The sequence below is a fragment of the Macrobrachium nipponense genome, chromosome 25 (assembly GCF_015104395.2).
Source record: "Macrobrachium nipponense isolate FS-2020 chromosome 25, ASM1510439v2, whole genome shotgun sequence".
Lineage (NCBI taxonomy): Eukaryota > Metazoa > Arthropoda > Malacostraca > Decapoda > Palaemonidae > Macrobrachium > Macrobrachium nipponense.
This window is the reverse complement of record NC_087214.1, coordinates 50,410,193-50,435,871: the sequence shown is the minus strand read 5'-3', so window position 1 is coordinate 50,435,871 and position 25,679 is coordinate 50,410,193.

Genomic DNA, 25,679 nt, shown 5'->3' with positions numbered 1-25,679 from the left:
TTTTGCCTACACAACATGTTACGCAAGGTACGAGTAAGGGGAGAAAATACTTCACAAAGCTTGTGATATTTCATACATTGATTCGTTTGTCAATACACTACTGGCTCATTCTGAACTGAAAATGGAACGCTGGGGGTGACTTAGGAAAAGGAAAGCGGATATTGACAGTTTTCCCAATGTATCAATATTCACTGGGTTGTGGTTAGGGAGGAATGTTTTTCTGTCATCAACTGGAATCTCCGACAATACCATCCAAACTAACGTGTGATATTGGTAGTTGGGAAGCATAAATGCATTTCTTTAGCGGAAGCGTAAACGATGGAAGATGTCTGAACTACCCGATCAACGGGAGACAGGCGAGTTATCACCGATTCATTCTGCTTAGTGTAAATCGTAACTTATCACATTTTCTTGCGTGGACATATATAGAATCGTACTCTATTCAAAAGCTACTTTTTCAAGTGGAACCAAAACATTTAATTATTAGTTCCTGTATTATTGGTTATTCATTTAAATTTTTAAATGGCATTCCAAGAGGGAGAGAGAGAGAGAGAGAGAGAACCTGTGTGAACTCTCTAGAGAGACAGAGTTTCCAGCCCTGTGACTGGCTTATCAACAGCCAATCAGGAGCCTCGTAAGGGACTGGCCTTGACGTCGAATGAACGGTTGATGTGAATCTACTATAGTAATTTATGACTCGTTTGTGTCATGGCACTCCACACGGGCGTCAAGGCACTGACCCATATCAGTCGCCATTAGATCCGTGAGACATGCAATTACGCTGTGCTCCTCGTGAAAAACGACTCATGTGAAGCTCGAACTTGCAACGCAGTTGCTAACTAATAACGGATACGACAGCGATCTTATGAAAGGTTGGATAAGTAGTACCTGTGCTCGAGGCCCCCCCCCCCATCCACCACCAACCAGGGAACATTCTAACAGGGCCGCATATCGCGGCCAGTCTAAGGAAGAGGTCAAGATCATGAAAAAAGGATCGTTACCAGCGGTGCAACACCTACGAATCCTCACGAAAGCGTTTCCTTTCGTGTCTACTGCCGCCCGTACCTAGTCAACACCCTCTTCATGCAGAATAGCACCGCACCCAACAGAGGGATGTTTGTGTCGACCGACGTCGTATACAAATTGAAATGGACCTAAAGGGTATGACAAGCCCTTGGCAATTGCAGCATAGGTCGCACCACTACCACTCTACGCAGGCGATTGCAAGCCCAAAGCAACCAAGGATATTGCAAATTTATGTAGACGACCATGACAATAAAAGAAGAATGGAAGAATTATTAGAAAGCACATGGATCATACATACGCTGGTTTAGTGGTTAGTGTCGTGGAATCTCACTCAGATGTCGCATGTTTGCGTCTCCCTCAGGGCGATAAAAAATCACTGGCTCTGTATCATGATCAGTTACTGCTGCAGTGCTAAGGGGTCTTTAGCGGTGGGAGGTTGAAACTGACGTTCTGAGGAAGATGGAATTTCAAGTCAGTGGCCTCTTGGATGTGCTTGTTCCGTGTGGATAGGTTTCCTTTACTTAAATAGTAGTAATACAGAGAGAAGGCCGGTTCCACAGATTGTAAATAGCAGAATCTTGTGAGTATAAGTCAACATTGGCCTGCATTAAACTCACAAAGGAACACCTACTTCCTCCACACTTCTTCAAGGAAATCACAAGACATCTGTGAGAATCTCAAGGGAGACTCGAGCGACATGCCGCCCTTGAACACGACTGCCGACAATGGAGCAAATCAAGACTATTGGCCAGGGGTGGGAATAACGCCCTTTTGTTGTACGCCGCGGCACAGGGCGCGTCCTATGGGGCGCCAGGAATAGCCTTGCTACCGCACCCCAGTGACGTCATGTTTCAAATTTTAGGGGTTGCTGCAAAGTCCGCATGTCATAAAAAACAAAAGTATATCAATATGTAATTTAATCCTGAAGACGTCACTGATAGGCGAAGAAACTGTCCGTCGACTATAGTTGAGTTGAATATAGAATTTTGGCCAAAGGCCAAGCACTGGGACCTATGAGGTCATTCAGCGCTGAAATGGAAATTGACAGTAAAAGGTCTGAAAGGTGTAACAGAAGGAAAACCTCGCAGTTGCACTATGAATCAAGTGTTAGGAAAGGGTGGAAAGTAAGATGAAGAAAGAGAATATGAAAGGAAGTGCAGTAAAAGGAAGAAAGTGGTTGCTGCAAGGAGCCGAAGGCACGCTGCAAAGAACCTTAAGTAATGCCTACAGTGCACCGCCCGAGGTCCACTGACGGCACTACCCCCCTACGGGGCCGTCGACTATAATAAGTACATGGAAAGAAACATGAATAATTTTTCTTTATTCCTGAGAAGTTTGGCTGGAGAGAAAAAGAATTGGAGACTGATTCAGTGTCTAAATAAAAAGATAATGCTGATAATGCCATTGACATCAATAGGAATTGTATTAAGAAGGAAAGTATGTCCGAATAGCAAATATATATATATATATATATATATATATATATATATATATATATATATATATATATATATATATATATATTAAAATTACTAGAACCTGCTCTGATTACTTGATACTGTCGTGTGATTCATAGGAAAAATCCTTTTTAATTCAAAAAGATATTGGCATGCATGATCCAACATCGCTTTTCCCCACTCTGCTAGAGTCGCTTATTGTGTGGAATTTGCTTTGAACACTTCGGCAGTTTTGACTAACCTTGACCGCTTGACTGGATGATACAGTACCCAAGTGCTTAAGCACGATTTGTTTGTTTCTGAAAGGGCTACTGTTTACCTATTTCTTTTTGTAATAATTAGGATCCTTCTCTTTATTACCATCGACAACGTATTGTGTGTTTTTAGCATTCTGTTGTTGGTTACGTATAAAGCAACTAACGTATGAATGACGAACTATTAGGAATTGAGCGATTACTATTAAGACAAGTTATCTCTACTGCATTCAATATTAAATGTTTGTACTTGCTGTTGTTTACTTCATTCTTTGCTAAAATTTGAAATAGTGAGGGATCATGGTCAGCGCATTTAGCCTGATGAAAGTTTTTTACAGACATGTTATTCCTTGCAATCCAGCCGTATTTTTAAAGTTAAGTTGAGTCATTGAGGTTCGATATTTTATATAACTCAAAAAACTCAAGGCTAAAACTGCGATCGGGACTTTGCAAAGGAGCATTTATTGTCTTGACCCGAAATAGTGTTACCTCTAATTTATCTAGATTTGTACGGGTGTTCCACTTGTTTTTGTGTGTTTCCTAATCACTACGGTGCTTAACGACCCTATCCATGCATCTGTATAAATACAGACGTCCACTGCGTAAACGCATATTCACTGTTTAATATGATTTGTTACGTAAGGGATTAATAATCACCCAAAATGATAAAATTAACATAATATATGATTATGATATTTCAGTAGAACTTCTGGAAACAGACACTCAAAGATAAAAACTCGCAGTAGCAAAATCTCAATTATGTAGATAATTTCTGTAAAAAAGTAAGATTAAGAATGTCTCGTAACTTCAGCCACAGGAATAACGAAATTCGACCTGTAAAGGAAACACTCAAAGTTACTCCAAATGAATAAAAAATTGTACTTAGCTTGCTTTTGTGGGAAGTCACGGTGTTCCGATAACGACACACGGCCTTGGTCCTCCTCTATTTAGCGGATGACCTGGTTTTTGGCTTGAGTTTCCCCCGTGCGCGTTGTTTCGATGATTCGAGCCCTTTAAGATCCGATGCTGCAGACGCGTTCGGTTTGTTTCTTGAAGTGCCGGAAACGCTCACTAATGATGTTTTCTTGAATGATTCTAATGAGAGACGAGCTTGCGTTGCCGTAGGAAAAGGACACGTCGGTTTTGTTTCTTGAAGTTATTCACTAAACAATGATACTAAGTTGCTTGAAGAATCTTGTTGTTTTCTGAAGTCGCTCACTAAACGATAATAATAAGTTGCTTGAAGAATCTGTTGCTTTCGTCGTCGTTGAAGAGTTCTTATATGATACTTCATTATTCTGGTTTTTCTTCGGAGAAGTTGTAGAGTTCTTCTGGTACGCTGGCACCACTTTTAGGCGCGTACAGTCGCTGCCACCACTTTTAGGGCTGTTGCCTTGTATAATAAGGCGCCCTATGAGGTAATGTTAGACTTGCGATAATCTTACGCTAAGTCGGTTGGTATTGCACTTCCATATTCATTGGAGTGTCTTGGGGTTTGTAGATCACTTACGAAGTCGGTATTATCTTCTTGGTTATGACGACGATGTGTTAAACTCATGATGATTCGGTGAGGAGGTTCTTGTAGAAAACACGAAGTATAAAAATATATATATTCTTCTGAATTTACATGGTGAAGATCAGGTATGATTGTACAAGTCTTCTAATGACGATAGCTTGATCGCTTCTGCCAATGATGATGGCTAATTCTATTCTCTCTACATGATAAAGCTTAGGTAAAGAGGTACAGGTCTTCTAATGACGATAGCTAACTCTATTCTGCTTGTTCTACATCTCGGTTACAAGTCATAAAGGAGCAGACAGTAGCTCGGACATATGAACATACAATCAGATGACATAGTTACATACGAACACACAATCAGATGACATAGTTACTAATCACGTAGGCCGCTTGAGCTATAGGTCACGGTGTTTGTCTCAAGCAGGAAGCTTGGACTAAAAGTTTATAAACAATTGAATGACTACAGGTGACGGCATGTTATAGCCTACTTTATTTATAGTCATCTTTAGCGTCTCGTAAGTTCTGATCACATTCCTGCAAGCAATCTGGTTGACCTCTTTAGTTTTAGTCTTTTATACATATGGACTAACATTCCATATTTTTATTATGTAAACACTTACACACACACACACACACACACACACACACATATATATATATATATATATATATATATATATATATATATATATATGTGTGTGTGTGTGTGTGTGTGTGGTGTGTGTGTGTGTGTGTGTATGAATTTTCTTGACAGGCTGTCTTCAAATCCAGTAGATTATAGTATATGCATATAATCTACTGATTACTTTTCACTAGACATGCAGGTAATTCTAATAACTTGAAAGCACTAAAACCAATCTATTTACTGCATCCCGTTCAATGACCAGTTCGTAGATTGATTGATTGATTGAATATCCTCTGGCATCAGCAGACCACTTCGTAGTTAGAATGGTCTCCGTTGAAGGGCTTGGAAATTAGTACATGCAGCTTTCTGCGACGGAAGGATTGAACTGAGTTGAATATAGAATTTAGGATAAAGGCCAATCACTGGGACCTATGAGGTCATTCAGCGCTGAAAGGAAATTGACAGTGAAAGGTTTGAAAGGTGTAACAGGAGGAAAACCTCAAAGCAGTTCTTTGAAGCCTCCCCTTTGCAGTATTAGATCCTGTCGCACGAGTATCAAATTGACCCTAGATTTCCACTTTGTCCCCATTGTTCTGAAAACCTTTGGCTTAAAAAAAAGATCTATTAATTCGTTCTACAATCGGGGTTAAAGCAGTTACCTTTATCAATCCCCAAATAGTGAGAGCGGAATTTATTTGACTTAAGTTAGATGGTCCTCGATGGACTGGATAATCCTTTCCCTCATCTGTCTGGCAGACCATAAGATCCGAATAGACTCAACGTTCTGCCTCCACGAAACATCTGATCTGAAGACTATTGGATGTGCCGGTGGCTGGACAGGGTCATCTGTTCCATTACTGGACCGGGACAGGTTCTGTTCACAAAGCTTCGCTCCAGTATAATGCAACTGAAGTTGTCAACTAAAGTTAGCTTATGCTTCGTAATGTAATTACAACCACGCTTGTCTCTGGATGCAAGTAAGAGTGAACAGGATTTAACACCTTGAACATTTTCTCTATTTTTTACTTTTCTTTCTGGCTCGCTTCACAGAAGTAAAATATTTTCACATACCAGTCACAAAATAAAAATAACTGTAGGAGTATCTTGGCATTCTGTACCTGTTAAAATGAATGGAGAACGTATCCAATCTTCAGAATAGTATCTACTCACACTCTTGCGCAGAAACCTTACACAATATAACCTAAAACCAAAAGGCGCGTTTTCATTTGTTTCTTTATTCATATTATTATATTCTCGATATCAATCGTCATCGAAAGCTAACCACCACCAAATGGGAATTTTATAAGACAATTTTATAAAACGAATTTGATGGCGACTTCATTTGTCAAGGTTAGGGGCCAATTGGTTTTCAAAAAATGCCTTTGCTCAGAAAACAAAAGAGCCTCTTGTTAATAATAATAATAATAATAATAATAATAATAATAATAATAATAATAATAATAATAATAAACTGATTACATGTACAAATGAATTATCTTAACAGCATGAAAAACCATCTGCAACTGGAGTCACATATTAAAAAAAGAATTCGTGTGTTACGTCAAATGTCCTGTTCATCCAAAGGGTTTTCATCTATCAAGAAAATGTGACAGTGAATAAAATTTAAGGTTAAGTGAAAGTAAGTTTTCAAAATGTATTTCTGTAATGTGATGGCTGGTGCATGCTATTCCTACTTAAAATCGTTCGGTGGATCAATAAATACTTCTGTAGATTTATTGTGAATTGCATATGTACGCCTATATACGAGTTTATGCAAATATTTTGGGAAACGAAAGAAAAGGTCGGGCATAAGGGCGGGAGGGGGTTGATGAAATGCATTAGGCAACTGGATTGCTAGTCTTTTAATTAAGAGTTTTATTTTCTCTCAGATTTTTGAAAAAAAAGTAACATTAGTCTCTTCAATCAGTTAATCACCTGTGAACAGACTTCACTGTAATTCAATATTAATGATTAGCATTATGTATCAAAAAAGTAATGTAAATGTCACAGAACTGTTGGGTCAGGAGTCAGGACTAGGCCTATGCTGGATGAGTGATAATGACAGTAATCAGATGACGAGAAAATACAGGTAGGGAGGTTACTGCACTTTGAACAACATCAGCTTTTTTACCTCTTTCGATTACTGCATGAATATACATACCACCTTTTTCAAGATAGACTGAAGAATGTGAATTTTCCATAATGTTCCCATTCTTTTTCATCTGACAAAGACGAAAGCATTTTCTTAAAATCACAACTTTTTAAAGTAAATTGTATATTTCCTAACTATACAAACTTGAGATCCTTTACATAAGTTATTACTTTCAGCGTAGGCTGGAATTACGGCCATTACATTCTTGAACAAGGTGGTTAGGCAGTAACTACCGTCTGGTAGGCAGGTAGGCCCGCCTGCCCAGATGTAAACACTCCGCTTAGCCTTTCGAAAGCCCCAGGTTCAGATTGAGGGGTGGCAAGAGGTGGGCATAAATGTAAAGGACCTCAGGGTTGTATAGTTAGGAAAAACACAATTTACTTTCAAAAACTGGGATTTCCTCTCCTCCTACATGACATACAAACCCTCGGTCTTTTACATAAGGAAGACTCACTGATTGGTGGGAGGAAGGTGATTGAGCCTCTAGAACTAACTGGAGTTCTGCACACCTTGGCTATTCCTCCTGGCCGTAAGAGCGAGGAGGAGTAGCCTGCCGCTGACAACTTGATCAGAGTATAGGAGCTGCATGTTCAAGAGTCAGACTTCTGGGCCTTTCCAAAATGAGTGAGTAATCGTAACTCATCTGTAAAAGGGCTGGGAACAGTCGGGGGCATTAATGCAAAGTTCTGGAAAGGGTTGCATTATTGCCAGTCTCCTTCCTCCCCTTGCTAGAGGAAGGAGCGGGATTACTTCTACGATTCTGATAAGAAAAATAGAAAGGAAGCTCGATGTGCAAGCTTGCCGTATCAATCGGCCGACCAGCCAGTGTAAGTTCGAGTCCTATCCTCAACCTGAAGGGAGAGGAGTAGAAGGACGAGGAGGGGAAGGTGGAGAGGCCAGTCCCTCTCACATCCTTCTTACCTCTAGAACCACACACCATAGGCGAGATGCAACTTGTCTTCTTGAAGGAGCCGGGTAAGCAAACACAACCTGCAAGCATCCACCACTGGTCCAAGGAAAAGAGGTTCCAAGAACCTGTGGGCAGACCAGAAGGAAGAAAGATATAAATATGGTTGCAGTGAGACCGCATCTATCTTCCGGTCCAACATATTCTTCGGAGTGATGAAATGTACCCATCCACTGGACTATCCAAATGCAGAGAAATCTCTCATGATCTCATAAGACTCGGAGAAAGACGTATCATTGGACACTTCTGCATTGGCAATCTGCAGTGGATAAAGGCATCAACTCTTAAGGAAGGTGTCAATCCTTCATGGGTACAGCAACTGTTACACACCAATAGGAGAAAGTAATGACTGATCTGAATCAACCAATTCAAAGTCCACAGCGCAGATCATGAAACACTCAACCACAACCGCCGATTGTGTCTTTCCCAGGCATTCTGGGAGACGACTACGACTGACGTTCTTCTAAGGACTGGGTGATGATGTCGTATGCTTCCTTATCTGGTAATGAAAGGAGCAGGTCGTCGTGGAAGCACAGAACGCGTTTTGCCTACTTTTGTATTAACTGGGTAGAGTTAGCTTAACAAAACGGGGTTTAGGCAATGGTACTTTCCGATTTCATGTCCTTTCGATTAAAATTTCCTACGAAACGTCAGTTCCTCGAAATTCCAGATTTGAATTGATCGAAATGCCTGGACCAGAGTCTGGTCTGGACGACGTCGTTTTCTAATTCGGTTTAACAGCGAATGTCTTGAAACGAAAATGTGCGTCGCCCTTCATTTTAGAAAACAGAAATTCAGATTGAACGGGGGACTCTTGAAAATAAGGAGAATATTTGACGAGCTTTCATTTCGCAATGAGCAAAGTTTTAAAACTCAACCAACTTCTACATTAAGAATCTCTTTCAAGTGTTTCAATTACGATACAAATTTTCCCACGTAAAGTTGTATATTTTTCATCAACATCAAAGACCACTTGGTCATTTAGAATTACGATAGAGTTTAAAGATTACGGTAAATCTGTTGACGTAAAGTAAATACATTTTTCATCGGCTCAACCACCAAATTGAGCCACAACTTGAAACTCTTTTGATCAATTTTTTAACTCAGTCGTAAAAACAAATTGAATATGAGCAAGGTTTTACTGTCTTACAAGTAAATGTTCTGACAAAAAGATTCTTCCACTTTATTATGTTATTAATATACTACATTGCTCAAATTCCACTTTATTATGTTATTAATATACTACATTGCTCAAATTCCACTTTATTATGTTATTATTATGTACATTGCTCAAATATACCCTTATACAGCCCCCTGTTTAAGTTCATATTTGTTTCAGGTATATGATGCCATAATCAGCATAACTATTAACATGATTGACTGTAATAGAACTATGAACCCTGTTTAGGAAATCAGTTCAATGATTAATATGCCATCTTTGCTTTAGCGAAATCGAGAACCCAAATTGGGCTGCCGACTTTTTGGAAGGGGCTGAGAGGGTCTGCGTGGGTGGAAGGGGTGCGTGGGGAGGACGGGGGGTGGTGGGCGGGGGTTTGGATAGGGAGGCAGGAGAAAGCCCAGAATACCTCAGTTGCCTAAATATGTAAGAGAGCAGACGAAAGACATTTTTGGAGATTTCTGAGAGGAATTGTGATGCATAAATCTGCATCAGATGGATTAATAGTTCTTAATACTGTATTCTCTCTCTCTCTCTCTCTCTCTCTCTCTCTCTCTCTCTCTCTCTATAAGGAAAAACTGTAGCAAGTTGAAACTCTTAGGTTTTATTTAATGAGCAAAACGGAGAAGCAAATCTGTGTTCTTGCGCAAAATTTATATTTACTGATGACGTCAGAGATGAGTGAAGTGCTGGGTGTGTTCTGGTGTTACTGGAAAGTTTCGCTTTTTCATTCCACCTTTATAGTGGGTCACTTCGGAGGAGATTTGGTGCGATATATAATTCTCTCCTCCAGCAGAAGAGGTTCATTTTTGTCCTTAATTAAGGAAGTGAAGAAAGAGTAGCAGCAAATTAAAATGTCTCGCTTGTCTACCCATCATCTTTTCTGTCCATCCATTTATCATACAACGAGTGGCATGTCGAAGAAAATTCCATACCTCAGTGGGATTCCAGGAAAGAGAAAATTTTACGAAAATTCCTACGACGTAATTTGTTTTCCGTTTCATACGATGAAATACATGAATTTTTGGCTTTCTTCTATGAGATTTGTTTATATGAAAGAAGAATACCATCATCTGCCCTTGTTCCTTAGTCTCCTCCGTTGAAGAAGAGCATCTGAAGGAGACGGTCATCTCCAAGAACATCTTGTGTCCACAAACTTTCCCGAGTCCAGTTTTACCTGCTGTGGTTTTTGCTCATTTCTAAGTCAACAATTGTGTCGAATGAACCTCTTAACATGAAATCTAGAGCGTGTAAAGCAATGGACAGTTTTTCAGGCAATTTTCCATGTTATATATCTTCATTCCAATCGTGAATGAGAAGGATGGAGAAGAATGTAGTTTTAATATTCGTTTTATAGTTTTTTTTTTAAATTAAAATATTGTTACTTCTACTTTCGTCATAAATCCATATTTAATAACCAGTTAACTATTTACATAACTGAAGTATATTTCCTTTCAATTTCTTTTTGACCATGTTTGTTTATTTATTTTTATTTATTTATTCATCCTTGTGGACTGGCCAAGCAATCCCCCCCCCCCCCCTCACACACACGCACACACACAACTCTCGTAAGGTCGGATAATCTCGTTAGTTGTGGGAGTTTCCTTAAATAGGATTTCATATCGGGGATTTCATTTATTCGTACTTGTTCCTCGATGTTAGAATCCTCAGGTTCGAATTGACGAAAATACGTAATATGACTTTATAAAATTAGCCCTTGAAGTAACTCACACTGACTAATCACTTACATACAAATTTATCCATCGACGACGAAATTACCCTCTATATATCATTATATTCTCGTAAAGGCAAAATAGATCAAATCCTCTCTCACGACAGCACAGCTCGCACGCGCGTGCCCACACACACATACAATTCAGGCAGCCCCATAAATTCGTATGATAACTTTCAGCCAGGCATTTGCATAAACATTCAGAGCATAGAACCTGGAGGGTGAATATTCACGAGAGGAAATGGAAGTCTTCCAGTCCGTCGAAATAAGGCAGATTTAAAATGTAGCTTTCTCCCAACATTGGTGTTTCCAGGGGACGTTATGGAATTGCATTAGTTTTCCGGTAAAGTATTTCAGTGCTTATGATATGAATGTGCTCTTGGAAAGTTCAGAGATTTGTTGTGACGTAAATGGGGGATGGTCTAGCATTTTTTTCAAAGACTTTACAATAATATGTAATGTGTATGGGTTATAAATCCTCTATAATTAAAGAGGCCGTGGCATCCAAACTCTTATCAAACTCCTCTAAAGAAAATTCGCAGTAGTTTTCATTAACTAAAACATTAATAATTTTTATTGAAAAATGCATAATTGTTTTCTTGATAAAAAAAATATGTATAATTTTTTTTTGAGTGAACATTCAAAGGAAAATTTATGTTTTTAGTTAAGAGGGGAACAAAAACCTAAGTCTATATATTTTCATAACTAGTTATAAAAAAAATAGCAAATAAAAAAAAACCGCTCTGAGCAATCAGAAACCATGAAGATCTAATTGTTGTAAAGGATCAGGTGAAGAACATTCACCTTGAAAAGGAAGAAAAGGTCATCACCTGTCACCCATTCACCTGCCATCTTCTGTCTCCCTTCACCCAACCTGGAAGCCTGAGACTGTATTCGCCCTATAATAAAACATGTAATACACATGTCGGCAACTTCTCACATACTTATTGCAAACTGGTCGGAAATGAATCGGCAACATCACAAACTGTCAAGGGCAGCAGTAATGTAGAACTCCTAATAAGTCGCTGAATTGTGTTTGACCTGTTTCTGATGTGTTAGCTATAAGTTGCCGACTTGTGTTTATGACATGTTTTTTTGGAGTATATGCTGCTGCACCTTTAGGTTGGATTGGAGTGTGATTCCTCCTTCACTTGACATGACATAACCGCGCCTAGTAGACAGGGTTCCTAGCTGATGGGTAATGGAAGAGGGGGGGAGGGAGTGGCGTATACACTATATATCCCCTACCCCCTCCCCTTCCACCTACCGTTGAGAGCTCGAGGGCTGATAGTCCTGAAATATTTTAGAAACGCTAAAAACACTTAATGTTCAAGTTAAGGAGAAAATTGGTTAAAATGAGCAGATCCTTAAAGGTATGAAACAAACTAAGCGCAGCTTTGAACAGCGAAATTTATTTACTCAGGAATCTCCATTTCCTTGTTTTTTTCCTCCTGTTTTGTCAAAAGAGGAAATATGAGTGGAAATGGCAAAATAAAGATTGGTACGATTGTGGAGTAAAAAACAATCAGATTTCATAATGACACATTTCGTTTTATCCCATGAAAAAAATAGGAGACTTCTATTATTCAACTGTTTTTGTCTGTCACCAATTAGGAAGTAATGAAGACGAGAAACCAAGAGTTTCCTAAAGATGCGTCGAGACATTAAACTGTTATTTCATCCTCTGACTAAAGAGAAAAAATGACTTTCATGATTCCACTGTTTTTGTGGGAGTCTAAGGCAAACATAATGCAGACGAAAGACACAATAATGTCTGCAAAGGAGGTGCAAGATGCCGTCCTTCCTTGCGGCAACAATCCGGTTGCTCCGAAGTGTTCCTATGAGGACTCGTTTGTGATGGATGCCGCCATTCCCAGGACCCCCGACCCCCCCCCCCCCCGAAAAAAAAAAAAAAAAAAAAAAAAACTCCACGCTCTGCTCTTCCCTTTCTCTTCCCATGTGCGACTGACTCGTTTCTTGCCAGGGACTGTTGCTGTTTTTGCTGGAGACATTAGCTGTCTGTTTGTCTTCTGTGTGTGTTGACAGTAGACAAAAAGGCCCCCATACACAGAACGATTGTCTGAACGACTGTCTATATCGTTCGCAAAAACACTGCATGGGCTTGTCTAAATGCAAAAGTGGGTGGAGCTTCGTGTCTGAACGATCTCGACGGGAATCTGTCACTACCAGGTTGCTGGCTTGCGACTTAAGGCTGTCATATGCAGATCGTTCAATGTATCGGTTTGTCTGCCGATATAACGCTATGGCGCAGGTCTCTTCTAGAGATGATGCCATGTCTTCTCGAAACAAAATCTTTGTTCAGACTGAAATCGGTGCGGGGATCGTTCATACTGTGTGAATAGTGTGTGTGGGTCGGTAACGACAATCGTTCAGACAGTCGTTCAAACAATCGTTCAGTGTATGGGGGCCTTAACAACACTTTTAACACTCCCTCCACTATTTTCAGTATGATTTTTTTTCCTTTTTTTTGACAGTTTTATTTATTTATTATTATCTTTTTAGTTTTATCAGGACACCAGACACTTGTAAGTATACACTCCCTCTATAATATTTTCAGTAAGGATATCGGCAAGAAAACTCTTAAGATATCCTTTGACGTACTTATCTATGTGCTTTAATGCAACACTAAACAGTTAACATTAATTTTCTAATATTTTCCGTAAGAATATAAAGAACTTTGAGGCAGCTTTCCTCCTCTCCCCAAGTGACACTCAAGAGCTCTCCTCTGAAAAGAGCTTTGTCAGTCTCTCAGAAAATCTAACGCTGTTTGGTCGCTAATACTGCTTGCATGCGTTCCTTTAGTCTTCCTGTCAGACTTAGAACTCTCTCTCTCTCTCTCTCTCTCTCTCTCTCTCTCTCTCTCTTCCCCACAACTTCTCTTGATTTTTGGGTAATTTAGACGAAGCGGTACAGGAGATAAAGAGGCTGAAGTATTGAGGTTAGATGCGCTCTTGTGGTTGCGCTTTGTATGGAGACAGTGTATTTACACTGCGGAGATCATAGACGTGTGTGCCTGGATGTATACACAGGAGAGTGTTGATTAATTTTGAAGTTACTAGTGTTATTGATGTTATCCTGTGGATAATAATACCTTTTGATTGTGCTTCGAGTTTAGTTTTTCCCAGAAAACTACGGTAACCACATTTCTGCAAGAAATCATGAAGAATACGCTCTGTTAAGCCAAACCTTTTTTTTGGTCGTTGTCTGCTCTTCATACAGGACACTTGTCCATGGCCCACCGCCAAGAATAACCCATGACTACAGTGACTCTCTACAGTCCTGCACTCATTAGGTCTAGGTCCATATCCTCAAATTATGGCCCCCTGCATTCTGCTACATGCCCCCCATTTTGGGAACCACTTGCCTAGACGGATGAAATCCACAAGCACAATGTCAGCATCGCCCTGTGAGGTCAAGCAACCCTTTCCAGCCACTTGGCGTCTGACAGGAGGTTTGCATAGTTGGTGACTAACGGCCGTATGCTAAGAGAAAATATAGGGACTATAATATAGACCCTATATAAAATTCCTATGCTTAGAACATATACAGGCCCTATAAATTTAGGGTTCCCTATAATTTAAGGAGTGGTTCCAATACTATTTAAAGGGTGGCCCAGACATGCCTTTCGCAAGCCCTATAAATAAATAGTAGTCATGATATCAACTCTTTGCTGGTGAAAAACATTTATATTATCAAAAGATGTCTTACAAAAATAATAACATACAAAGAATGAAAAACTATTGCACAGGTGGGCCAAACTTCATATTTTATGAACTCGGAGATGTCCCTCTCGGAGTTACACTATCAACAAAACAAGCTTCTGCCAAGTTTCACAGGTAAGAATTTCTTTGATTTTTTTTTATTATTGCAGTTCATTGATGTTAACTCGTGAATTACACCCTTTCGGGATGAAAATGCAATATTTTCAAGGCATCATAATAGGTAGATCGTTTTGTGGTGGTGTGAAACAAAGTAATAGTAGTTGCAAGTAAACTTGCCATTTGAATTCGTAAATAAATTACATTCTTCCAATAGATATGATAGCTCATGCATGGAAAAGGTGTTTGTTTTTAACTGATGCTAAAAGGTTCATCTGTTTTTAAGAGAAATTATTGTATTTGTGCAAATTTTACAATAGGTTTGGCTTGGAGAAGTTGAGATATTCTGGTAACTAATCTAACGAAATCAAAGTAACCTAGGCAGGGGGTGACCCCCTGGAACAGAATGCCAAAAAAGGCCTTATCCTTTAGGTTCTAGCAAAATGAACTAATTTTCATCCACAATTTTGCTTTTTTTAAATGATTTAGGCTAACCAGTATATAGCCTTAAATTAAGAATAAATGCAAAACAATTGGGCTAACCAGTATGAAGTCTGAAATTAAGAATAGTACAAACTGCAATGAGAATTATTTATTTTCTCAGCATTTGAAAAGTATGTTATTCCTTACATATAGCTTAAGTAAAACTGGCCCTCGCCAATCCCTAAGCTGATGCTTGCTTATGTATGCAGGAAGTGAGTCAAAAGTAATATTACTTTAATATGTTTATGAATACTTACTTTCCTTTTGCATTCTCCCAGACTTTCTTCAGCTGTTGCTGGCTTCTCGGTGGTCCATAACCAGCAGCATTAAATAAGCTAGTGACTTCTTCCCATGCTGCTTTTTTCCGATGGATGATGCGGAAGTCATGGCTCTTATTAAATAAAATGTCGCTTCTTTCCTCTATCAAGGTCACCAGCATTGTTTTCTCATTTGCAGTTATATATCTTGTTCTTTTGCCATCCTTTTCTGCCATTTCCACTGTCTATGAGTCCTCAGTAACTCGTTGAAAGAACAGGAATGCGCGAAACACGTGTACCCTACTAAGTAATTACCGCTCACAAATGTAAACAAACGTTTCTCCGGCATACCAACTGTTTAGAGGACAACAGACATCCTCTCAGCAGGGATACCAACCACACCTTTTCCTAGAAGATGCTTTAAACATAGCACCGAAAAATATAGGGCTTCCCTACACTTTCCATAGGATACAAAGAAGGCCCTATAATTGGAGGCCCTATATTTTCTCTTAGCATACGGCCGTTAATCCCGGTTTTCATAGTCGCTGTAAATTCGCCCTGTGATGTCATCATCTCGTTGGTAATGAGTTCACCAAATATTCTGACCATTGTGCCTCTCAGATTGTGTAGATACTTTTAGGGCATAGTTTTTTTCTCCTAAACAATTTTCATTTAAGCAATTGTTGCAGTGGCATCAGTGAGTCCTTTACAGTTTTCCGATACTAATGCGTCAGTTTCTTTTGAAAAATATACAGATTCTCTCTCTCTCTCTCTATTGTTTTTGTTTCGAGAGCTGTCGTTGAATTGCGTAAGTATTCAAATTAAAATGCAAATTAAATAGTCGTTTCAATAAAATCAAGTTATCATTCTTAGAATCGTATTTTTGCATCTAAATTTTGTCTTCCGCAATTAACGGGATTCGGTGTGTATTATTATTATTATTATTATTATTATTATTATTATTATTATTATTATTATTATTATTATTATTATTATTATTATTATTATGTGGGTCTCCCGGGCTCCAGCTTTCCAGGTTATTTTGGTATTGTGGTTCTGTTGTTATTATATAGGAGACATTTCAAGGAAATATCAGTGCATCAGATGGATCGGAGTCTCAATGGAGATCTGTGTGTCTTTTTTGTATTTTAGGTTCTTTTGATATTGTGGTTCAATTGTCAATGTGTTCTGAGCCTCGAGTCTGCATCAAAGGCGTGAGTAAGATTCTTACTGTAAGAAGCTGCGTCTACGAACTTATTGATTAATTCAGACAACATACAAACAGATCATTAGCTCTTGCGAGCGGAATTGTAGTGCCTGACACGAGGCGAACAAAAGAGGCCACAATACAATCACTTGTGTTTGTTGAAGAATGGAAAGATGCACTTAAATCGATGTACCTACAGGACACGACTGAAGCTATGATACATATGACTGAAATGCTGACATTGCAATGCATGTGGTAATAATGATACATTTAACATAACAATAATATGGATGAAAATGTCTGCACGAAAGATGCTTGACATATGCTGTTTGTTGTGGGGAGATTAGCCCCTCAGGTGAGATGGAGGTGTGTGTGACCCCATAAGTCTTTTCAGGGAATAAATATGTGGACAACAAAATTCTCTTCCTCGTTTAACTTCTTCTTTGGTCTCTTATACAGTAAATAAGTACGTTTCCGAGGAATTTAAAATAAAATAAAATATCTCATACTTGGAGGCATCCCTTTCAACCTTTCATGTGGTTTGTCAGTCGGGATCCGCTTCTGTTGGTAATTTTTCACGCTTACATTTCTTACGGTTAACTGTGCATTGTCCTCATAGCAGTTGTTTCATAGATGTGGCTTTGGGTGTTTCCTCTCTGCAGTAAACATGTCGTGAACACGTCGGTAACTTATGTCACAAACGTTATTAACAGGTTGAATTCAAGTCCTATTCGATGGTTGCCTATGAGTCGTTCTCCACTTACGGTCGATGACTTGTTTTCAACTTGTTTGTGATATGTATATGGCAATCTACCGATGTGTGTATGATATGTTTTAGTGTATTTTAGCGCAGCCTTTAGCTGCTTCTGGGATATCTGGCGGGTTTAATTTTTTTATTAACTTAGACAACTTTCTGAACAGATTGGGTACAGTAGCCATTTAGAATTTGGAGCGTCAATCTCTTATTCGCAGTTGCTAAGTTACCTTAGAGGCCATGATGCGTTTCCTTATGCCGACTGGAAGACAGTATACCCATCTTCTTAAGCTGGGTTGTGCCATAGCCATGAAGTTCTACACTCTTAGGTACGAGTTCCCTTGCTTAGACAATCAAATGCTCTCTCATTTCTGTGCCCCTTTCCTGTTTATTCAAGAGAGGCGTCAGACTGGCTGACGGGAGAGAGAGAAGTCGTTGCTTGATGGTTTCATGGAGGAGATGGTTCCCTCTTTACTTCGTCTCTTTCTGATTTCGATCTTACTCTTTTTTGAGTCGCTTGAGATTGATGCTGGTTCTGAGGAATAAAAAAAATCCAGTCAATTATACTACAGTAGTTGCAAATATACCGTCAAAGAAAGTGTTTTAAGCATAAAAGGAATTAGACTATTGAAAATAACCACCTATTATAAAGAAAACAAAGGAACTTGACAATTAACTGAATCTGTCGGTGTTTGTTGGAGTTAAGAGACATGACAGTTTGAGTAGTTGAAGGAGATGAAGAATCAGACGATGAAACTGAAACCTTCCATTCTCTTCTAGATAGAAAACCACTACAGAGTCGCAGATGTGAAATTAGAGATTCCTTGATATCCCTGGAAACATTATACCAAATAAACTCGCTTATGTAAATCTGTAAAAAGAAAAAGATTGTGTGTGAGAGAAAGAGAGAGAGAGAGAGAGAGGGGGGGAGATGGGTAATAACCCGGTATGTATCCACCTCCGACATACCATACTAGTACTAAACATGGCGGAAGCTCAGTGGAACTCCGTGTTTAGCACGAAACCCCAGCGGATCAAAGATCTTGTTTATTAATTAATATAGTATGTCGACCACACAATGTAGAAATGGGTCTATATATGATACTTTGTTCCTTGAGGGGCTAGTAATAAACACGTCGTCACAGCGTGAGTTTACCCTGGGCTTTGCCAAGGTGGATACGTATATACCTGGTTAATGATACCGATAAGGGAAGAGGAGAGAGAGAGAGAGAGAGAGAGAGAGAGATAGAGAGAGAGCGGGTGTGTAATGTTGACTGGTAATTTTGTCACGTTGTCCAAGTTGAAACAACGAAGACGTCCTCTCTGCTTAGAAACTAATCACAGTGACTCCGCCCCCCCACCCACACACAATTCTCAACGGCCATCGTTAACAACCCTGTGACAAGAGCATTTAATGGACATTCCCGTAAATCACAGGATTACCAAAGCTTTGCCCAGCGCTGATTTGTTCTCTCTCTCTCTCTCTCTCTCTCTCTCTCTCTCTCTCTCTCTCTTGCTGTAATTGTTAAACCATATACCTTAAGCGTGTCTTTTCATATTATATTTTAGTTTCATCACAACACAACTTTTACTCTCTCTCTCTCTCTCTCTCTCTCTCTCTCTCTCTCTCTCTGACTCTCTCTCTCTCTCCGGGCTTCTCTTCTGCCGATTGAAAAATCCCCTGCCCCTGTATCTAATGAGCCAAATAAAAACTATCTCAAAATAAATTTGATAAGCACAGTTGGTTATTCCATGTAGCCAAGTCTTTTTCTGGGCAAGGTTCTTGTGTTCCCCCCAATGACACTTCAACCTTTTTGACAAGTTTCCTTGACAGTTCCTGTTGCCTTAAGTGTCAGGAAGCCATTCCACTCTGTTCAGCTTCAGCCTTTGTTTGGACGGGGACTCACTGGTATATGTGTCTTGCGAGTCCCCCAGCAGTATCCCAGGTCACAAATAGTCCCCGGCCATATCTGGGTGCTGGACTTGAAGGCCTTGTTGAAGGGCCCTCATATCCTGCTTCTAGCTGCTTGTTCTTTTTCGGATTTGCTTCATTATTTTAATCTCTCTTGGGAATTGGTGTCTTCTCTGTCACTAATGGTGGAATCCAGAGGCCGCATGACACATGTGGCACCTTATCACATTTCTGTCGATTTACCAGTGTTCTTAACGTTATCTTTCCACTTCACTTACTTTCCTTCACGATGCCAATCATTCCCGAGACCTTCAATTTTGGGCAAAGGGGAACCTCGTCCTCACCTCGGAGGAAGAGCTGACCTTCAATCAGGACCTCGGATTCGATCCTGAACTCCTCGGAAAGAGAGCGACCAAATGGCGGACGTTCTTTCAGATGTTGAACGTTCGGTCGGGGTCTCCGGATCTCTCGAACCTTTCTGTGATGGCCACTCCACCAGGGGGTCGTGTTTTCCACATCCAGTCTACTTTTACCTCAGTGGACATAGTATTTCAGACTTCAGTAAAACAGCTACAGAGAGAGAGAGAGAGAGAGAGAACACTATTCTCTGTTGCAGCTTCGAGAATAAATTCTTTAATTTCTGTCATGTTCGAGAAGCTTCTTGTTCGTAAACGTTAATTTCTCTCATAACTTTGTTTTGAAGAAACTTTTTCTCGAAAATGAGAAAAATGTTTTTTGAATTTTCGTTATATTGAAAAGGCTGTTGATGACGACTTCCTGAGATGATAAAAATGTTGTCGGTTGATTCGACATGTTTCCAGAATTGGGAATCGCTGGAATGGGAGGAGAAGCCTCAACGGGATGTGATATGACAGAACACTTCATATTAATGTTTTTTTTTACTTATTGATTCACTATTTTTGATATGATAATTTGAACGTTTTTAGATATACAAATCCATGAAATTAAGTGTGTAAATTATATTTATTATACATAGATTATTATAAAGTTTTTTTATTTAAATGATAATAAGTAGAGAGTATTCTCATTTCTATAAGGGAATTTAATGCTTTATTTCCTTTGCAAATCCTCAATCTGTGTTTGGTGCAAAAAACCCCAAAAACTGAACGAAAAGAAATCACACTATGGCTGCAGGTTACAGGGAAGACAGTACTACAGGCTATGACATCACACAACCTTCTTAGGGTCGGGTACTTTTTGGCGCCGCCCTTTTGGCGACGACTATTTGCCGCCGATTGTTTGACGCCGAACTGTTTTGGCACCAACCGTTTTGGCGCCGAACTGTTTTGGTACCAGTTTGAAGAGCAACGATTGAGAATATCACATTTGCTCATAACACAAAATAACAAATTACATAAATATAAAACTTGTTTCAAAATTGTAGGGCAGGCCACGTAAATGAAATAAAATGGACAAAAACATGACATTTATTTGCAACAAAAAATAATAAATAAAATTAATATTGAATAATATATTGCAAAATCGTAGGGTCCTACGGGCTGCTCTAGGAGCAAGAATCCCCGCTGGCATAAGGCCGGCTCAATCTCAAACAACATTGTAGGGCAGACCACGCAATTAAAATGGATAAAAACATGACATTTGTTTGCAAGTAAAAATACAAAATGAAATTAATGTAAAACTTAAAAGAATATCATAATTGTAAGCCAGACCTTTTAAATATTTAAGTGGTGCCCTTGAGTCAAAATGTTTTGCGATGTTTAGAATTCACTCATCAGCCTTAATGTACTATTTTAGGAGTTTCTGATTCGGAGTTTCCCCACCAATCGACTGCTCATAGTAGGTGTCATTCCCTTTTTGTATTTTCCCAATACCACCAATGAACTTCCAAATAACTGGGTGGTTCATTCCCAATTCGACACATAGTTTTGTGTGTCCTGCCTCACCATGATTGTTGGTTCTGTCCTCACCACCTATTGTTCGCCGTTCGAAAGAGTATAAATATCCATTGTGTGAAAACTTTGGTTTATCTCTCTTGCTAAGACTATTTTCAGCCATTTCTAATATAGGCTCTAAGAGAAAATAAAAACAAGGCTGTTTTTCTCTGTAGCACTATAGCATTAAATTTTTATATAGTTGTGTTTGTTATCAAAACTAATTGTAGTTGTTAAGAAAATCACGTTGTTAAAACTGAATATAGCTGTACAGTGGTGTTTAAGAAAAGCACGTCGTTAATTTTACAAATTGCTGCTGTAGTTTACAATATAATTACATAGATTTGTTTGTCATCATACACACAAACACACTCACATCGTTTCATTTGTTAGTCTAAATTGGCGCCATAAAGGTTGGTGCCAAAACAGTTCGGCGCCATAAAGCTTGGTTCCAAAACAGTTCAGCGCCATAAAGGTTGGTGCCAAACCAGTTGGCGCCAAATAGTCCTACTCCGACCTTCTTATCCACCTTCCTTTTGAGATGGTGGCTCTACCAAACGTTTCTTTAATTACCGCATAGCCTATAATCAGAACTCTGTTTTCTCATCCTTAATTATTTATATTATTATTATTCAATATTTTCGCTGTTTTTATTTAGAAAAAAAAATCACAAAGAGCACGAGACGTCCGGCGGCTATATTGAAACAGCCTGTCCAGGTAATGATACAGTTCTGTAGAGACAAAACCCTATGGCATCCCCCCCCCCCCCCACAACCTCCCCTACAAGAAGAATATGTTATTTTGTTTCAGTTAATCTTTACTGTTCAATATATGTTTGAATATTATCGTTCTCAGTTCTGTTGTAGGAAGTAACGAACATTGCATTCTGATTTCTGTATATCTTCTCAAATGATATTGGAAAGGCAATGAAAGATTTCTTTCTCTCCTGAGCCTTTTGAACGATTCTCGGAGAGAATTGTTAAAGGAGGACTCAGGTTGCTAAGAAAGTATTTTAGACTCATTTGGAATAAGATTCTTCTTCCAAAAAGGAAAAAAGAATAAAAGTAGCAGCCAAATCAAGAGGCATAAGCCTAGCGCTTGCACTCACCAGGTCTTTTCCTTGTTGTTGCCATCCTTGAAGGTCTTTGTTCTTGGCTGATGATTCGAGGGATTTGCCAAAAGGAAAAGATTTTAATTTATATTCGAAATTAAGTTGTGATTAGAATTAAGGTTTAAATGATGTAACATCTTCCTGTATAATTAGTTTGAAGGCATACCGCATAGGTCTAGCTTCAGCTACCAACCTACTATGAGATTCAGGGCCTCTGTAACATGGTTTTTTCGCAATAACTTTTTATCTATCCATTTCATAAATATAACGCTTATTCAGCATACACATTATATCTACACATAAATTTTGACTGTATTCTGCATTACGTAGGTTGAATAAATTTGGTACTTACAATGTAAAAGTGACTATTTTTGAAGACGGGCCAACTTACTCAGAGAAAAGGTTTCGAACGCACTCGTTACGTAACTTATGACAGCATTTCTTCCCTCTTTCTCGATGGATGATTGGCTATACGTAACAAAGGCTATACCTCTGGCAACAATGACAAACAAATTTAAATACAAGAAAAGCAGTACACCTTTATGAACTCTGAACCTCTCCACTGATAATTGTCATAATGAACAAACCAACAAAATATGTTAATAAATACAAAAACACTTCGATTATGAGTCTAACTCCCAAAATAAGTTTCCTAAGAAATTAGTCTACTTTATAGGTCACAATCAGATTGACAAGATGTAGGGAATAGATGGTAATTCTCAAAAACATAGTAGACAAGCTTGTTTTGATAACTGCTACATCCAATGTCAAGCAATTTTTATTTATTGGCTATCTACCTATTTACTAAAAAAAAAAAAAAAAAAAAAAAAAAAAAAAAAAAAAATAGCCGGTACCGTACTTTGGCTTTAAACCTTCACCAATAATTATCGTCAGAATGATAACTTCATGAAGCTCCACCCACTTTGGCCTCGTTATAATTCAGGATAACACTGAAGGCTGTCATGGGCATTGTTGGATTACAAAATTACTTCTGGCTATAAAAACTCATTTCTCGAGTAGTTGTAAAAAGTGCTTAATGATCCTCAAGGATCCCAGCAGTTGCCCTAAACGTTTAATTCATGTATATTACTGCTATACTGTTGCGGCACTACTGCTACAGTAGTATTACTACGCTAGCACAGATACCCCACCCACATCTATGTATCGTTCCGCCATTCATAAAGTCTTTGGGTTTCAGAGCCGATGGAACAAGGTGAATGGGTTTCTGTCTAGTGGATGGGCGGGGCAGCATTTCGTCAAAAGATGTTTACTTTGCTTACGTAATGAATGTTTTTCGACTCTTGGCTCGTAATCAATGGCCATGGCGTCGGCTAGAGAATTTTTACTCTATAAAAATTAAAACGATCGGGTTTAGGTTATTGATAATGCTGACAAAATTTGTGTGTGGTTGTAAAATATACATATGTCAACTTTCAGCTACATCCGATGCTTTGACAAGGAGCAAAGTCCAAAAAACTGTGTTACAGAGTGCCTGAATCTCATAGTACGCTATCTTGCTACTACCAGTCTGTGAGACATATGAAAACTCTTATAAAGCCAAGATTTGTCACACATTTGAAACCTACTACCATTTTTCATTTAAAGTAACAGAAATTGCTCTCTAGGCATTGATGAAGTCGTCCTGAAACACGCTAACAGTTACATGTTTGAAAGACGAGACATGTTGACGATGCCGGTAGTAACCTTCTCACTATTAGGCCTTTCTAAATAACGAACGAATTTTCAGTAATATGCTGAGAAAATAAGAGGTGTTGACGCAGAGAGCGTCTCTGAGGGAACGAGACAAATATTTCTCCGCCCAGCACAAGTGAATTTCAGTCTGTCGCCTCTCTTTGAAGTGTTGCAGTGCTTCCGGTAAATGTAAAGGAGGCGGCCTCACCAGGATATCGTTTATTAATATAATTAAAACAAAAGAATATAGAAAAGGCAGTTTAAACTGCAGTACTACATGTGAGATGAAGTGAGAAGTAAACCGAAATGAAGATATCTTCGTGCGGTCGTTTGCTTGACATTTAGTACCATTCTCTCTTCCCTGAAGAATAAGAAGACCATCAGGAAGATGACGACTGCAGTGTTGCCAAAGCGCGGAGAAACGAGTCAAACGACCAAAAGTGCGGAGAAGATTCGAGGGGAGTCATTGAATGCAGAGCTGAGGTCCGCACTCCTCACGTATGCGGCGCTGTAGGTCCGCAAATATATTTATGCTTTTAAAACTGTTTTCCATTAATAAAAAAAATGATTGAAATTATATATTTTTGAAAATACTAATATTTTTGAAAACGAACCAATTTCACTAGTCTCGAGTGTTCACGCGCCAATGTCATATACGATCATACGATTGTCAATTAAGAACCGGATTGACAACAGTAAATGACGTAACCCAAACGTGATGTCCAATAATGCATTCATTCTTTAGTTCCAGCAATCTTCAATTTGCCTTTGTAATAAATCAGCTTCAAGACTGAACACTGTCCGCGTATCTCGTTCGATTCTAAATTTGACTATCATTAAAGTTAGGTAATGTTTCAAAAGATAAGAAGCAACTGAATTTCGGAAAGGGGGAAACTCTAACTCTAAAAAAGTTTAATTAGTAAACCCAACTCATATACTGGTAAAGATACGGTTAATATAGCATAACCAGGGTGACTATTTCGTCTAGTTAGTGTATCAAAAAGAACATTGCTTGGCAATTAACACTACACCTCCCGGTGCTGAGCTAGTTTCTGGGTGATGGAGGGACTTCGCGGCAACCCTGAAAAAATTGTAGGTCAGACCCGAAGGCTGCTCTCGCCATTTCACAAATGATTTGCTTTGACGAATAAAGTTCGAAGTTATTTTGAGTCCTCCCAGATGAAGGAGTTGAATTAGGGCACAATTTATTCATGAGCTTTGTGAAGAATCTTTCATCCGGAAGTTTTTCTTTGTTAAATGGATCGCTTCGGTGGGAGGAGAAGCCACAAGAAAAGTCTAGTAATATATTTTTACATGATTTTTTCTATATATATCATTATTTTAAAAATATTCATAATTTTTAATAATTTCAATATAAAAATCCATCAAGTTCAGCTTAGAAAATATACTTGTTACATAGATTATTAGGAAATTCTCATTTAATTAATAAAAAGTGGGCAGTATTTTCATTCTGAGTCTACAGATTATCAACATTGAGTTTTCTCTTCATATTAATCTATTTTTGGAATGAAAACCCAAAATATCAAAAATATCGAAAGAAAGATGAAGTAATAAACGTGGAGGCTGTAGTATCCTCGAGGG